At 39.7% G+C, this 18,306-nt stretch overlaps 1 protein-coding gene across 3 annotated transcripts in view; it reads right to left on the bottom strand.

The window, feature by feature from the left end:
• The window catches only part of LOC127529834 (uncharacterized), a 325,899-nt gene that overhangs the window by 234,334 nt on the left and 73,259 nt on the right, over nt 1–18,306 (bottom strand). The window lies entirely within an intron of this gene.

Here is an 18,306-nt window from a genome sequence, read left to right on the forward strand (position 1 = left end):
TCGTCTTTATTTTAACACGCCCGGTGCTGGGTTGAGTTTTGACATTGCTATTCGATACATCTGCAGTCAGTTACACAGGATAAGCAGGCACTGTGCAAATGGATTAAACCTTCGGATTTCCCCTCACTGATAAGTTTAAAAACATGTTTTTTTTATTTCTATCCATCTTCTGACACATTTCATCCATTTCAGGCAGGTAAGGACCTTGTTTCATTTGACTGCTGCTTAACAGGTGGTCAAGTGTAAAACCGAGTTAATCCAAATCAGGATTATGGAAAGGCAGTGGGCATAAGGCAGGAACCAACCTTACAGATGGTGTCACTCCATCGCAGGTCTTGCATCCACACGTGGCTAATTTAGAACTGCAACTTAATTAAATGCACACATAAGTAGGATATGGTAGTAAAAGCAGAGCTGCCAGAGTATAAAACCCTCTCAGACAAGCAGAGAACCTGCTAAACTTCTGTCCAAGGAATCATTTGTCATAATAAACGTGCACCACTTAATCTTCACTTAGACCTTCAGAACTTAACAGTAAACCAGCGATAATCAGTGTAGTGTCATTTGCCACTTCCATGGGGGTTTCCATGGACCATATAGTTTAACCATTCAGGCTTTCTTTAATTGTGAAATGAAAAGTGGACTCCATGTCTGGTCTGCTTTCTTTCTAAGCCAGCATTCTGTATTGAAAAGGGTCTTATGAACATACCTGGCATTTTTAAATACTGCATTTAAAAAGATGTGAATCATCAGTAAATAATAAATTCCTTAACATTTTCTATTTCTGGTCAGGTCAGATCAGGTTGGGGAGCATGCACTGGTACAGCATGTTGCCACACCCACTACACCATGAAACAGCTAGGGATCCTGATTGGCAACCCCCCAGGCAGACACACGGTCCAGTCCCACCCTTCGGAACTGACCGAAATGATCATGATCATAATGACCTGCATCAGGGCATTAGTGAGCTCCTGGACAGTCTTTGGTGCTACGTGGTAGCGTCAGATGCCTCGATACATAACATCCTATAGGTTCTCAATTGAATTCGGGTCTGGAGAACATGTGGGCCAGTCAATTCATCAATGCCTTTCTCATCCAGGAACTGCCTACACAATCTGGCCACATGAGGCCAGGCATGGTGGTACACGAGGAGGAACCCAGGGCCCACTGCACCAGTGCAAGGTCTGACAGGATCTCTGAGGATTTCATCCCAGTACCTAACAGCAGTCAGGGTACCATTGCCTAGCACAAGGAGGTCTGTATGACCCTCCAAGGATATGTCTCTCCAGACCATCAAAGACCTACCACCAAACCAGCCATGCTGGATGATGTTACAGGCTGCACAATGTTCACCAAGGCATCTTCAGACTCTTTCATGTCTGTCTCATGTGCTCAGTGTGAACCTGCTGTCATCTGTGAAGAGAACGGGGTTTGAATGGCGCAGCTGCTTTATTCTCTGGTGAATGTCAATGAAGCAGCATGGTGATGGGCTGTGAGCACAGGTCCAACTAGACAACGTTGGGTCCTCATGCCACCCTCATAGAGTCTGTTTATGAACATGCAGGCCAGTAGCCAACTGGAGGTCATTTTATAGGGCCCTGGAAGTGCTGCTCCTGTTCTTCCTCAAACAAAGGAGTAGATACTGGGCCTGTTGCTGGATTGATGCCCTTCTATGGCCCAGTCCCGCTCTCCTCTTGTAATGGCCCATCTCCTGGTATTTCCTACATGCTCTTGAGACTGTGCTGAGAGGCAAAACACAATTGCAGTTTTTTTGAAATCTAATCAAATAAGAGGCATTATTTTCATCAGTAAATTTTGATTCTGTGTTTGGACTTTCATTGTGACAACGCCACGTATAACTGCCCGTGACTGAATTTTGTTTCTTTCTCTCTATTAAATAAAACAACTTTTTCAAATGTTTGGCTCTGAGATTTGTTAATTGTCTTTGCAAAAGCTGTTCTAACAGGAAACTGTAAACGTTTTAATATGAATGGCATATCAAGATCTCCTTTGTTGTGTAATGTTATCCCCTGAAGATGTACTACATCACCTTTCTTCGATACATCCTCCTTTCTACAATAATTCGTGCGGTGGAAGACCAGATGTCGTTAACGGTTGTAGTTATTCTTCAGGATATTGTAAGTTGATGTTTTCATCTTCGTCACAATCACCACCAACTGTTTCAGCATAGTCTATTGATAGGCATTTAATCAATTAGCCGTGTAACCCATCAACATTTTTGCCGTTAATTCGTTTGACTTCATCGTTTCTCAGTGCTAGGATTGCCCGTGTACTCATGTTTTCTGTTGATAACCCTTCGTGATGAAATTCTTCAATAAGATTTGGACGTAATACGTCTTCTTTAATTGGGAACTTAAAGTGAGAAAAACATTATAAGAGCTGAGAGAGCAGAAACTGTGTCTGACAAAAGCACTCACACGAATGAGAGGTAAGATGACTGTGTGCGTGGGCCGTTAACAGGAAATGTTTGAGAGGAAGGCGGGACTTGAAAAAATCTCATGGCCAAAGTCTCAACTCACAGGACTTGAAAGAATCTTCCAAAAAGTCTCGTCTTGTCGCAGGATTTTAGATTTTTTTATATAATAGAGAGATTTAATTATTTTTTCATTTACCTATTTCAGTGACACCACATGGAATGGGAAATACACCTTTAAATAAAAACTGTAATTATTCACCTGTCAAAGTTAAGAGGGTGGGATTTAGGGAGTACTGTGTTTTGATTGGTGAATCATCAGTAGAGATGACATAAACTTTTGGTCAAGAAGGGCGACATTCACAGCAGACATTTCAGATGCAAGGATTGTGATGATGAATTCATGACTTCTTGATTTGAAGTAGCCACCTTTGTACAGTAACGTTTTCTTGAGCATGTGACTCACCAATGAGAAAAATATTTAAAAATGTGACAACTGACTCCTTGATGAACTAATTTTAAAAATATAAAATACTCCAGCTTTCATGCATACCTTTCTGAACATTTTGTTTTACTGTACTGTGCTATAGTCTTGAATTCTGTAATTTATAACATTATATTTATGGTTTAAAAATAAAATTAATTGTATTTTATTGAGAAATACAATGATTATTGACTATGAGTTTGAATCCTTTATTTAAGGCAGCTCACATTTATTTTAAGTTTTACAGTCGGCTAAGCGACTTACTCGGTGCCATGCAGCCTGATGGTTTTAGGTTCAGGACTATGAAATACCATTTGTGTCAAAATGAATTCAATAAAATTGCATTTCTGAAATAAACAATCACATGCAAAAGTACAGATATCTCTATATATAGATCTACACCCTGCCACATAAGTGAACCAGCCGATGTGGCGCACCCCACAGATGCTGACCTCCAAGGTTCAATCCCCGTGAAGGGAAGTAAAAGCGCAAACCTACCTGATGAGCCCCAATTAGGGCAAAACACGTGTCATGTACTCTTTGTATAATTTGGCAGATAACATATTTTATGTATATATATATGTATAATTAGACAGATAGATAGATAATTTGATATATACATATATTGTCATGCATGTACGTTGGAGGATCACCTTCCTGGCTTATCAGAGGTATGTGACAACCACTCTGGGACAAGCAAGGGCACTGTCACCCACATTATCTCCTTTTCCCTCCACAGTACTGAGAAGATGCCCAGCAAAGGCAACTGACTCCGCCCATTTTTCAGTCTTAGCCAAATAAATCCTGGGTGTCGCCAGAAGGAGGCGTCTCATTTCGAACTGAGCAGACCACAGGATGGAGCTCCTCCCAAGGCAAACCTGCTCAACAGAGCTGCCTAAAACAATCCAAGAAAGTTACATTCTTTTTTCTTTTATTCTAAGCAGGTTCAACTGGGCACCATGTCCACACAGAAGGTGACCTGGAAGCATATCATCTGGAATTTCCACCCTCAGTCATTCTGCATTAATGTGTGTCTATGTGATTTCTTCACAGGCTTTTTTTGTGCACACACGCCGCTCAGTCAGTCTTAAACTAATGAGTTCTTCATCAGCGTTTGAATTTTGAAGAGCATTTATCTATCAATTCCAAGGAATTTTCTGTATTAACTTTCACATAATGTTGTCATGGCATATTGAACCCAATTGGAGTTGTTGAGGATGCAGATGAAAAATGAACTGATGTTCTTGAAGACTGAAGTGATTGTGTGCAGGCCTTGATGCTGAACAGGCTGCATCCTGGTGTGGAGGCTGTCAAGGTCTGTATCTGGATCCCCAAGATTCGACTCTGCTCATGACAGATAATATCTGGACAATGCCCGCTACGGCTTACAGTATGTGCTTGTTTAGGAGGCACTGTGTGCTCCATGCCATAGGCAGCCTAATTATTTTTTAAATATAGGACATCCAAAAGAAATAAGAAGATAAAATGAGTAGTTCTGTAGGAGGAGATTTTGTTCCAAACTCTACTGTAGATGTTGACCTACAGTATGGAAATTCATATTCAGTGGAACGTGGCCACCTTCATTCCTGAAATAAATGTTGATATTCCTGAAAAAGAAGATCAAGGAAATATAGTAATTAAAATATTATAAAAGAAAAAAAGCATTAGGCTACACAAGAAAAAAAATAGAGTATATTTTAAGTTTTTCATATTTTATCAATTGATCCCTATTATTCTTTAAGACTAATATTCCATTTTATTCTATTCTGTACAGCATATGCACAACACAATTCTAAAATGAAAGAATACAGTCACTTATTTAGTTTAAAAACATTAATGTTATGCAATATCTTTTAACCACATCTTCAACCAGTTTAAAAATAAAACTGACATGGCCACAGAAAATTTTTTAAAACTCTACAACCTTACCTTACCAATATATATATATTGTCACACATGTGTGTTTAGGAGACAACTAAAGGGCTTGAATTCATGTGATTCCATGCCAGACCAGGGGGTGACGAAGTGCACTAATTTTCCCTCTCGATCTTTTGCAGACCATTCTAGGGAAATCCCGCCCGGCTCTGGGGCAGCCAATGACGTCACTTCCGGTTCCGGCATTGATGACATCACTTCCTCCACTGGCCTTTAAAGCTGCCATCTTGTCTCAAGATAATCAGTTCTGTTTTGGACTCTGTTATGTGAACATGTTAACTTTGCTAAATCGATTTTGCAGCCAGGAACAATTATATGGGTGGCTGACCCAAACCTTCACAACGTCTTGTGGTCATTTTTGTGAGTATATATATATATTATAAACACACACACACACAGTAGTCTGAGCACACACCAGAATGACTAAAAAGGAAGGAAAGAAAAAAAACTTCTGACTTGGCTGTCTCAGTCCCAGCGAGGCATTATGCAGACGTATGAGTATATACAGTATAACAGCAAACTACTTCAATTTGGGTTATTTATTTTGAAATGCTCATTTGGTGTAAAGCAAACAGACACAGTGCACTGGAATGTAGACCAGAAAACACTGACTTGCCAAGGCTTTCTAGGTTTTAAGAGCAAAAAGATCCATCCATTCATTCTGCTTATCCAATTGAAAATTGTATGGAGAAAAGAAGATGGAAAGCTTAAACACTTACCTCCATGAATGAATCACGCACTTTTTGCTTTTCGCATGTCAGTCTTTGTTCCTGGTAAGAAGCACAATAGTACAAAAGAACGCGGGTCAATCACATTATTCATCAATCTAATTAATCTGTTATAAAAACTATTCAGCCTAGTCCAGAGCCATAGGAGGTACAGCCTGTTCTGGTCAAAATGGCTGTAGATGGCCATAAAAAGGACACACTCATTCTTGTGGTTCTATTATGCATGTGTATGGGATATTGGAAGGTAACCAGAGTACCTGAAGAAAAACTAATGCAGACACTGCACATACAGTACAGTAGAAACCACAGTTTTTTGGGATGTGTGAGGCAGCAGGGATAACCAAAAAGTTTGATTACCAGTCACAAAAAGTGTTTGTAAAAGAAAGTGTCAGATATTATTTTTAACTCCATCTGTGACTCTTTCTTTCACATAAGTATTTTCTTTGCTCCAGTTCATCTTACTGACTGGTAACACTTATACTGAAGTCATATGATGTAATGTGGTGAAGTGATTTCTAGTGTATAAGTTGATAAATATGTTGTATATCTTTATTTATAAACTAGACCATGCAAATGTAATATGAGGTAGTGTTTCAGGAGGCATATTTTACTTCATTGATGAGAACAGCAGTGCTTTGATGTTAACCTAACCAACACCACCAGTCTTTAACGCTGACTCAAGATGTGAAGTTAATGGTGAGGGGATGGAGCATCAGACTGGCTTGCCAAGGGTAACTGTGTTTGGACTGAGAGCCTACAAGCCATCCACCTCAGGAAGGCCATCAACTGACTAAACAAACCAACTGGGGGATGAATTGCACCTGAGCGCTTCCATTGGTAATTGATCACGATGGGACAGCAAAATTAATTCTGTTGGTCTAAAGTATGGCTGTTTATGATTGGTTTTGAACTGGCAGCCAAGATGACCAATTGGTTTGTGTTTTTTAGGAAGAACGGTATAAAGTTGGTCACCTTGCCTTTACCTCTCACTCTCACCATCTGGCCGTGAAGGGGAAAACACAATGATGAAGACACCTCTATATTGACAGCCATATTGAGACAGGCATGTGACCTGTTTCAAAACTTTATTCAAAGGCCACGGCATCTCCAGACTCTTTCATGTCTGTCACATGTGCTCCATGTGAACCTGTTCTCATTTGTGAAGAGAATGGGGCACCAATGGCAGAGCTGCCAATTGAGCTGCACGGTGATGGGCTGTGAGCACTGGTCCCACTAGAGGACACCTGGCCCTCATGCCACCCTCATGGATTCTGTTTCTGACAGTTTGTTAAGAAAAATGCAGACCAGTAGCCAGCTGGAGGTCATTTTGTAGGGCACTGGCCGTGCTCCTCCTGTTCCTCCTCACACAAAGGAGCAGATACCAGTCCTGCTGCTGGTTTGGTGCCTTTCTATAGCCCTGGCCAGCTCTCCTTGTGTAACGGCCCGTCTCCTGGAATCTCCTCCATGTTCTTGAGACTGTGCTGAGAGGCAAAACACAATTACAGTTTTTTTGAAATCTAATCAAATAAGAGGCATTATTTTCATTAGTAAATTTTGATTCTGTGTTTGGACTTTCTACTATGCTGGGAGTCACAGTAAACCTTTTTGCAACGGCACGTTTGGATGTGCCATCCTAGAGGAGCTGGACCACCTGTGCAACCTGAATGGGCTGTAGGTACTGCCTCATGCTACCAGTAGTGACAGGGACATAGCAAAACACAAAACTCTGCACTCCAATAAATGCAAGTTATCGTAAATATACTAATAACCCAATTGTGGTTTACTCACTCAGAATATGGAACCAACTTAGAAAACATTTTAAGATGGAAAATCTTTTATCTGTGGCTCCCCTGCAGGAGAACCACCTCTTTCAACCCTCGCAAACATATACAGTTTTTAATACCTGGAAAAGATTTGGGATTAAATTGCTCAGAGATCTTTATATAGACACTATCTTTGCATCCTTTGAACAATTGCATTCCAAATTCAACCTCCCAGCTACACACTTCTTTCACTATCTTCAAATTAGAAACTTTGTTAAACAGAACCTGCCCGATTTTCCTAATCTCGCACCCTCCACCATGCTGGAAAAAATACTGCTCAATTTCGAGGAATTAGACACCATTTCCGCATTATATATAATTCTATTAGAGTCCCTTCCTTTCAAAGATCCAAGAGGACAATGGGAAAAAGATCTCTTAATTAATATATTAGAAAAGGAGTGGAAGGTAGCATTGCACAGAATTCACTCGAGCTCCATATGCGCAAAGCATAGAATTATTCAACTATAAATTATATATCGAGCTCATCTGTCTCGCTTAAAACTGTCCAAAATGTTTCCAGGGCAAGATCCAACCTGCGAGCGCTGCAACCAAGCTCCTGCCTCACTGGGTCACATGTTCTGGGTCTGCACCAAACTAACATCATTTTGGACCAAAATTTTTAAGTGCCTTTCAGACAGACTTGGTGTCACAATCCCTCCATTAACAGGTGTGTTCGGTGTTCTTCCAGATGGACTTGAAGTGGAGAAGGACAAACAAACGGTGATTGCATTCACTACACTTTTGGCACGCAGACTTATTTTGTTAAATTGGAAGAATCCTAATTCTCCTCTGATAAGTCAGTGGGAAACTGATGTTTTATATTATTTGAAATCTAATTCTCAGTTAGAGGATCTGTACAGAATTTTTTCAAAACCTGGAAGGATCTAATCAATAATATTTTAGAATAAGAAGAAATAATTATTTCCGCATTTCTTTTTCCTTCTCCACTTATTTATTTATATATAAATTTTTTTTCCTTTTTTTTTTTGTTCATTTTTGCCCTATTAAAAAGCCCTAAACAATTCTCCTTTGGCCATGCTCTCCTTCTCAAAGGTGGGGTTTGATTTGTCTTTAATTCTTTTTTGTATTAATTGATGTATTTGTATGGAATGATTACAATAAAATTAATAAATAAAAATAAAATTAAAAAAAAAACACAAAACTAGAGAAGAATCAGTCAGGAGGGATAAGGAGAGAGCAGCTGTCTGTGGCCACCATTCCCTTTTTGGTGGTTGTCTTGCTGTTGTCACTCCAGTGCACTTGTTGTCAATTTCTTTTGCACCAAAGCAGGTGACTTTGATTCACAATCGCTTGTGCTGCCTAACTGGACAGATTGATATCCCTGAAGTGTCATTGACTTGGTGTTAGTTTGTGATCATCAATTGTTTTTTCTTAATTATTTGAGCAGTGCAGTATATAAAAGATAAATAAATAATGCACCAAACTTACTTTAATCATGTCATCCAGTGGTATCCTTTGGCGTTCATCCAGGTCATCAAATGTTCTTCCCAAATTCTATAAAGAGACATTAATATTATTATTTTCAGTGTGCAGCAAATGTAATGAATAAATGGCATCATTCAACATCTGCAATAAGATGCTGCAGATGTTCTATCAGACGGTTGTGGCGAGTGCCCTCTTCTACGCGGTGGTGTGCTGGGGAGGCAGCATAAAGAAGAAAGACATGTTGTTGGCATGGAGCTGGACAGTTTCACATCCGTGGCAGAGCGACGGGCACTGAGCAGGCTCCTGTCAATCATGGAGAATCCACTGCATCCACTAAACAGTGTCATCTCCAGACAGAGGAGCAGCTTCAGCGACAGACTGCTGTCACTTTCCTGCTCCACTGACAGATCGTTCCTCCCCCAAACTAAGCGACTCTTTAATTCCACCTGGGGGGGTAAATGTTAACATTATACAAAGTTATTGTCTGTTATACCTGCATTGTTATCACTCTTTAATTTAATATTGTTTTTTGTATCAGTATGCTGCTGCTGGATAATGTGAATTTCCCCTTGGGATTAATAAAGTATCTATCTATCTATCTATCTATCTATCTATCTATCTATCTATCTATCTATCTATCTATCTATCTATCTATCTATCTATCTATCTATCTATCTATCTATCTATCTATCTATCTATCTATCTATCTATCTATCTATCTATCTAAATAATTTATGACTGTGATTTATGTTTTATTTGTTTTTTCAGACATAACAGAACATAACATTGCAGACTTTGGCCGTAGCCCTTTGAGCTACGTCTTTGACTTTTGGTTTCTGTCTTGATTTATTTTTGACCTTTTGGTTCTTGACTTTTTTTGGGTTTCCCCCCTCTGGGTCATCTTCTTTTCCAACTTTCACTGTCATTTTTAGGACAAGCCTGTCTCTTTTTTATTCAGAGCTACAAAATAAAATAACCTATTTTACATTAAGCCTGTGATTCCTGAAAAACACAATGTTAAATTAATTACATTTAAATTACAAATATCTTTAAGACATCTACAATTTACAGCTCTGATAGCGGCAACTAGGGCTCAGGTAGTTTATACATGGTAGCCCATAATTTAAGTATTTAAATACTGTGATGATCTGTCTCATGAATTGAGGAGAGTTTATAATCAATAAATCTTCCCAGTGTGCAAAAACCACAATTTCCAAGTTGATTTTTTGCTTGAAGCTCTGATACCTAACAGGAGTCTTAATAAGTTTCTTGCACTAAATACATGGCAGAATGGATCCAAGAAAATCTTATGAATGGTTTATTAGGCTACCCAATTAACCCAACAGTACTGGCTTCTTTTCTACTGAAAATGATTTGTATTAGCTCAGTATGTAAATTCTGGGGCGATACTGCAAAGGGAGCAGGGTGACATGTTATTAGAGTAGGTAGTGTTGCTAGCTTACAAATCCAGCACTCAGTTGTCTATGTGGAGTTTGTGTGTTTTTCCTGTTTCTATACGTGTTTCCTCTGAGTCTTCTAGTTTACTTCCTACATCCTCAAAGACAGGCAGGTTACATTAACATGCAACTGTAAACTGTCCCCTGTGTGAGTGCGATTTGGCCCTGCGATGGGATTAGGTCCTGTCTGAGAGCATTTATTGGTGCCCCATGCAGCACTAAATTGAATTAAGCAGGTTTGAAAATGGCCGACAGACTAAAGAAGATCGCTGAAAAAGGCAACAACCCTTTTCTCATGATTCCTCTACTCATGGAACAAGTACCCTTTAGAATACTAAAAATCTGTTTTCTAAACAAGCTAGACAGTGTCCTTTCCAGCTGATTATTTCATGTAATAATGGATATAAAGGTTGTGAAGCTAATGATCAAAACTAATCAACCCTGGTTGAATGGGTAATGAGGTCAGAACTTCTCATCCTGGAAAGTTCTATAAAACAAGCTGAAAATGTCAAAATAGCTCCTAGTAATGTCCCTTGGGGGTCTCCTTTTTTAACTTGATCTACCAAGCCTTATATAGTTAACTGGAGGCATTACTTAGAAGGTATCAGGCATTGAGGTATAAAATGCAGAGAACAGTGAATCAAATAATATATCTAGTGGGCTACTATGTCTGAGGTAATTAAGACTAGGAAGACTATAATCGAACAAAAGCCACTAATATATGACAAGTTGGTCTTTGGTGTCCCTAACTGTTCCTAAAAGACCATTTGTCCATAGATTTTATTATTGAGTTACCTCACTTTTAGGATATTAACTATTTATGGAATTTTTCACCAGTTCTCTGAAACCAATCATTTTGCTCATCTAAAGAAAGTGCTCACTTCAAAGAATTAAAAGGCATTCACACTTCATTGTTTCCTTATAATATATATATACTAGGGGGCTCCGCCCCCTGCTAGCTTCGCTCGCCAACCCCTGGTGTTGGGAATGACAAAGAGCGTGATGTATGAATGAGATATAGAATAGTGTGACGGTGTAGATGATGCAAATAGAAAGCAAACAATAAAGTGTGTGGCACAGTGTAAAGGTTTATTTGAAAATTTCTTTGTACACGCCGTTTAAGTGTAAAAGGTAATTCCAGCTCAGAACTTGTAAGGTCATTTAAGATGGTTATTGTTGTGATCAGAGTCAAGTTTGTCAGAGCCTAGAAAGAGTTGTGTCTCTCCAGGAAGTAATGGAATGACTTGGGTATTAATGTTTTCCATATTAATATTTTTTGGACATAATATAGTGCGTTGTGTTAAAAGGGGCATTTGGTCTAATGAGATTGCTGTTCGAAATGTCTCTGTAACTAAGTTGTCGCAGATAAAGGCTTGAGGAATTGTACTAATATGTGCCTGAAGTCCAGCTGTATTGGTGAGTGTACCATCTCTCAGTTGTAATAAGCAATTGTTATGATCTGGTTCTGGACATCGTATCTTTTTTACTAACTGTATCTTTTGAAAGCAATGCCAATTGTCTGCGTATTTTAAGGTGCACTGAACAATAGCTGAGTGCATGGCATCTGGAAGAATAGCTAATCACTGTCTAAAATCTCCTCCTCATAAAAGTACCTTTCCTTCAAATCGAATATTATTATTCATAAACGTTTGTAGAATTTTATGAATGGTGTTGAGTAAGTGACTTCATGCCATTGAACATTCATCAATAAACAACATTTTTTCAAGACGGATGTCACGTGCAGTGCCACCGTTAATGTTCATAGTGGATACCGATTTGTAGGATCTAATGTAGTTGATAAAGATTTCACTTTCAGGTACATCGTCAGTTATAAGCCTCTGTAGATATTCAGTATATGAATGTAAAGAAGGCAGTCTAATTTGACCCTTTTGACAACAACGTGTAAATGTATAACTTGTATTTCCAGTTGTTTCTTCAGGGAAGTGAACTGAATGACAATGATTGCAAATGACATTCATTAATCCGAATGAATGTTCCTGGTGTATGTTTTCCTTGTGCCGTTTGAGAGGCGCGTTGTTGCATGTGTAGTATTTGGGACGTGTTGTTTTGGAGCTGTAATCGATTTGCCTGTGCTGTGTGAGACGCCCGTTGTAGCCTTCGCTGCCATTAACGTATGTCTGAGACGGGAGGTGTTTCGTTTTGAATCCGTGCCTGTTGCGATGCAGCACTTTGATTGATAGATTGCGTCATGTGGATCTAGGATGTAGATTTGTGCATATTTGCGTTGTTGATTTGTTTCAGGGTGCACTGTTCCAATGCGATGCAGTATTTGTGCACATATGCGAAAGCAGTATGGGCCATTGCCTTTTGGTGGCCTGATATTTACTCCGGTATATGCAAAAGCAAATGAACCATTGTAGGATCTAATGCAGTTCATAAAGTTTTTACTTTTAGGTACATCGTTAGTTAGAAGCTTTAGTTGAGCTTTGCGTTTTTGGAGTCGAGACATTTTTTCTTTTAGAAATATGGATAAGTAATAAGGAGAATTGCACTCACTGTTAATATGGAGCCTTTTCTGCGGTTGAACAGTTAATAGTGCCTTATTGTAATGAGATCCACCTATGCTGCATAGCCGTCTATTTTGTTGTTTCTTTCGTTTTCGTGTGTTTGTTCCTGTTATCCTTTCCTTTTCGTTTTGTACCCGTGACCGTGTATTCATGACTTGTTTCTTTCTCAGCATGCGAAATATGGATAAGTAATAAGAAGGATCGCAGTCACTGTTAATATGTTTCCTTTTCTGCAGTTGAACGGTTAATAGTGCTTTATCGTAAGGAGATCCACCAATGCTGACACCTATGCTGTCTAGTGTGAAGGTGTTGATGTTCACTTTAGAATATGTGGCTTTGGGTGTCACTTCTTATGCATGTGTGTGTGGGGGGGGGGGTGAGGATTGTTCTTGCGCGAGCGTCTTCTTTCTTTTTGTGTTCCTGTGTCTTGTTGAATCCCCCTGTTTGTGTGTGTCCCGTCCCTTGCTTGTAGGGTCTGTGGGGTGGTTTTGTGTTCTTTTTTTTGTGTTCCATGGGCTTGTTGAATCCCCCTCTTGGTGTGTGTCCCGTCCGGTGCCTGTAGGGGGGGGGGGGTGCCTTGCTGTTGTGCGCGAGCCTCTTTTTTTTTTTTTTTTGGGTCTAGTTTCGTGTGCAATTTGTTTCGTGCTTTGCTTGCGTTTGAATACTTCTTATGTGCCGTTTCCTTTTTTCGGTGCTCTTTGCGCCTCATTTCTCAATTTTTCCTGTGCTCACTCCTTTTTTCTGTGGTCTTGTCCGCCTCTCGCGGCCCCTCATCCGCCTCTCTCGGCCTCTTTTGTCCGCCTTTCTCGGCTCCTCAGCCGACCCTCGCGGACTCTTTTTGCGCCTACGCAGTACGTCTTTTTGCAGCTACGGCCCATTGCCGGATGTGCCTGCGTCCATCATCCGGTTTAGCATTCTCGGTTAGTAATATGGATATATATATATATATATACTAGCTGTTCCCTGTGGCTCAACCCACGTAGTAGTGAAACGGGACAAACTTTAAAAATCAATAAAAAAAAATGTATTTCCGGCCCAGCGTAAGGTAGGTATGCTCCGACGTCAAACGCTGGTACTGTGTCTGACTGTGTTCAGCTCTGACGGGAGAGCGTCCCCCGCGTGGGGAGAAAAGCACATGGCCGTGATATCTCTGGCAATCAGCAGGTATCCTCTAAAACACACGTAGCTCTGATTTCTCTCTCAATAATGTCAAACGTTACTCCTTAACAATCTCTAGATGATAATGTCTGTTGACCAAACTGGTATCGCTAGCTAAGTGGAGGCAAGGTACACTCACTCCAACACGTGGTGAGAGGTAGACTGACTTGAGTGAGTGAGGAGGGCCCCCCAATCCCCCCGTCCCGCAGCCTCTGCCTCGGATTCGGGCAAATAAATCGGTACCATAAGCAAAATATGATACTTAGTGCAATGAGAGTCGCAAAATCAACTGGAATGTTCAAGCAAATTATAGAAATAAACAGATCTAAATCTATTAAGTAGTTCCCTCGTGAAAAGTGGACAGACATACAAACAGACAGACGTTGGATTTTATATATATAATTATATTGACGTGCAGTAGATTTCTTACTATGTCTTTCAAAAATATTCTCTTTTGGGGTATCCTAAGGGAAGAAAAACAGATTCCTAAGGAATGTTCCTGGGAAAACAAATGTCGTGTTTTCTTGTGTAGACATGAACCCATTACAAAAGTGGTGAATTTGTTTGTGTGACTTACTTTCTTTAGTGCATCCATATCGATGAAAATGCTTTTCTTCCAATTTTTGCACCTTTCACATCCAGATAGTATTTCAAATTCAGAGCAAAACATCCATTTATTATGCGAAAATATGCAGGGTGAGCCTACAAGAAGGAACACCTGTGTGAGCTCTTTATGGACTATGGCACCTCATTCTTGTTCTTCTCCACTTTAACTTCAGTATGGCTTTTGAATAACACTAAATATCAATGTAAACTTCTATTGAATCTGGCAGAGTTTAATATAATAATAATAATAATAATAATAATAATAATAATAATAATAATAATAATAGGCCTAATAATAATAATTAACACTCTGTTCCTCCTTTGTAAATAAAATAAAAATGTATATGTTACACATATACGTTATCTACCAACAGAAAGAGACACATATTTTGTATTTGTAATATTTCTGTCATTTTCTACCTGTTAATCATGATAAAACTGCTTTCTATGGTACATAAAATTGCTTTGGCAAGAACAGATAAAATACAGTAATCCCTCCTCCATCGCGGGGGTTGCGTTCCAGAGCCACCCGCGAAATGAGAAAATCCGCGAAGTAGAAACCATATGTTTATATGGTTATTTTTATATTGTCATGCTTGGGTCACAGATTTGCGAAGAAACACAGGAGGTTGTAGAGAGACAGGAACGTTATTCAAACACTGCAAACAAACATTTGTCTCTTTTTCAAAAGTTTAAACTGTGCTCCATGACAAGACAGAGATGACAGTTCCGTCTCACAATTAAAAGAATGCAAACATATCTTCCTTTTCAAAGGAGTGCGTGTCAGGAGCACAGGCTGTCAGAAAGATAGAGACAAAAGCAAACAAATCAATAGGGCTGTTTGCTTTTAAGTATGCGAAGCACCGCGGCACAAAGCTGTTGAAGGCGGCAGTTCACACCCCCTCCGTCAGGAGCAGACAAAGAAAGAGAGAGAGATAGAGAGAGACAGACAGAGTTTGTTTTTCAGTCAAAAATCAATACGTGCCCTTCGAGCTTTTAAGTATGCGAAGCACCGTGCAGCATGTCGTTTCAGGAAGCAGCTGCACACAGAAGATAGCAACGTGAAGATAATCTTTCAGCATTTTTAGACGAGCGTCCGTATCGTCTAGGTGTGCAAACAGCCCCCCTGCTCACACCCCCTACATCAGGATCAGAGAAAGTCAGCGCAAGAGAGACAGAGAAAAGTAAGCTGTGTAGCTTCTCAGCCATCTGCCAATAGCGTCCCTTGTATGAAATCAACTGGGCAAACCAACTGAGGAAGCATGTACCAGAAATTAAAAGACCCATTGTCCTCAGAAATCCGCGAACCAGCAAAAAATCCGCGATATATATTTAAATATGCTTACATATAAAATCCGCGATGGAGTGAAGCCGCGAAAGGTGAAGCGCGATATAGCGAGGGATCACTGTAAACAAAGATCTTTAATATTCAAAATTTATATCTTTAATTGGTAAAGTGTATGAAGAGTTTTAAATAAATGCACTGTAATTTAAATTTTGAAAAGGAAAAATGATTTTATTCTTATTTAGGTCTAATTTTCAGCATTGCGATATTCATTCACAAATATAATATGAGGCAAAATAAATCGTTTCATATTCTGACTCCTTAACTTTCTTTTCTATATTTCGGCAAAACTGATTTCAGCCCATGGTGCCACTATACACTGTTGGACCCCAGTGGAAATAAAGGGGAAGTGCATTTTGAACCGAAGCAAGGAGGCACTTTTTCTGCAAAGAATTGTGCAATTCTGAAACAAACTAGCAAGCCATGTCATTGAGGCAGAAACTTTGGGACCCTTTAAGAAGGATCTGGATGAGATATTGGGACAGCTTAGCTATTAGGTAAAGAAACAGGCCTTATGAATTGAATGGTTCCCTCTTATTTGACAGTTTTCTTATGTTTTTACCTTTAGTGGCCATCATATTTTTGTTGAGAACTCCTTTTGTTTTACTACAGATGACAGGAATCTCATCACTCATTAAGAGTTTATGAATTGTGTCTGAATTGTTTCCGAGTTGTGCACTATCTTGTATTTCTTTAACATGAAGATCTAGGACATAAAAGAGATAAAATCAGCCTTTCGATATTATAGACAATAAAAAAATTATATTTTATAGTTTTTCTTGTTGTGCACCCACTTGTGCAATTTAACTCACTGATACAGAAGAAACTTTTTCCAAGAGTGAGGCTGAAGATCAACAGTATGTCTCTACTAATGGGGTGAGACCAGGAGTCTCATGTAAAACTTTGTTTGATTCAGGCACGAAAGTATGTGTATGGCAAAAAAATAGGCCAAAAAAAGTCTGATTTAAAAGATTTAAATTGCATTTCTATACAATTTACATTTTATAAATCCTAATCATCCTGTAAATAAGCGTATGTGAATGCACTTTGAACCCCATCTAGTTGCATCCCTGATACAACCATATATGGACTGTGGTAATCAACTTTATGCATTCACGATGCTGCAGACCTTTATTGATTGGTAGAGCAGCCTGCCACCTGACACTTCCAGACATCAGCAGGTGCATTTGATGAGCTCCATGCTGCACTCCACAACTGAGTGAGCCAAGAACATGTGCAGCATTATGGCACCCTTCCTCTGTGTTTTGAGGGTCAGAGAATGGTGTAAGGCACCAGCATCTGACTGGGAACCAGGGGTTGCGCTGTCACATAATACCTTTTCTCTTCCTCCCTCCTAAGAAAGAAAGACTGACAGACCTACCACCGATGATGTCACTTCTGTTTTTGACCACCGGCTGCCATGCCATGTTGAGACAGTCAAATCTTGACTTGCATCTGAAGAAGACTACTCGCGTTTATTTTCTGTTTTGTACTTTGCTTTAAGATCTTGCAGTTATATGGGGATTACTTTGGTGCCCCAACCCTTCATGAGCTTTCTTGTTTTGTTCTTATTGTATATATACAGTATAATGGTTGATAAGATAGGAATCTGAGATGTGCTGGTAGTAATAGCTGGAAAAGGCCACACCACTCACCTGAATATTTAGACGTGGAACTTTTCATTGCAGAAGATCGTAGTGACCAGTTGCCAATGGCAGGAGTCTCTGAGTCAGACACTTGACAAAAATGTTCACCTTGTTCCTTAAGGTCCTCAACATTTTCACTGTTGCTTGCTTCTTCATCTGTCTGAATATCTGCTAAATTTGAAAGTAGCCAGTGAAAAAATGTTTTTCTTCACAAATAACAGAACTTCTTGGTGTCAGATATACAGCTGTGGCCAAACATTTTGAGAATGACACAAATATCCATCCATCCATTTTCCAACCCACTGAATCTGAACACAGGGTCACAGGGGCCTGCTGGAGCCAATCCCAACCAACACAGGGCACAAGGCAGGAACCAATCCCGGGCAGGGTGCCAACCCACTGCAGATGACACAAATATTAATTTTCAAAAAGTTTGCTGCCTCAGTTTTTATGATGCCAATTTGCATCTACTCCAGAATGTTATGAGGAGTGATCAGATGAATTGCAATTAATTGCAAAGTCCCTCTTTGCCATGAAAATGAACTTTATCTCCAATAACCCATTTCCACTGCTGTTGTGAGGAAGGCTTCAGGGTGCCCAAGAAAGTCCAGCAAGCGCCAGGACCGTCTCGTAAAGCTGATTTAGCTGCGGGCACCACCAGTGCAGAGCTTGCTCAGGAATGGCAGCAGGCAGGTGTGAGGGAGGTGAAGACTTTT

Source organism: Erpetoichthys calabaricus, chromosome 12, assembly GCF_900747795.2.
Source record: "Erpetoichthys calabaricus chromosome 12, fErpCal1.3, whole genome shotgun sequence".
Classification (NCBI taxonomy): Eukaryota; Metazoa; Chordata; class Cladistia; order Polypteriformes; family Polypteridae; genus Erpetoichthys; species Erpetoichthys calabaricus.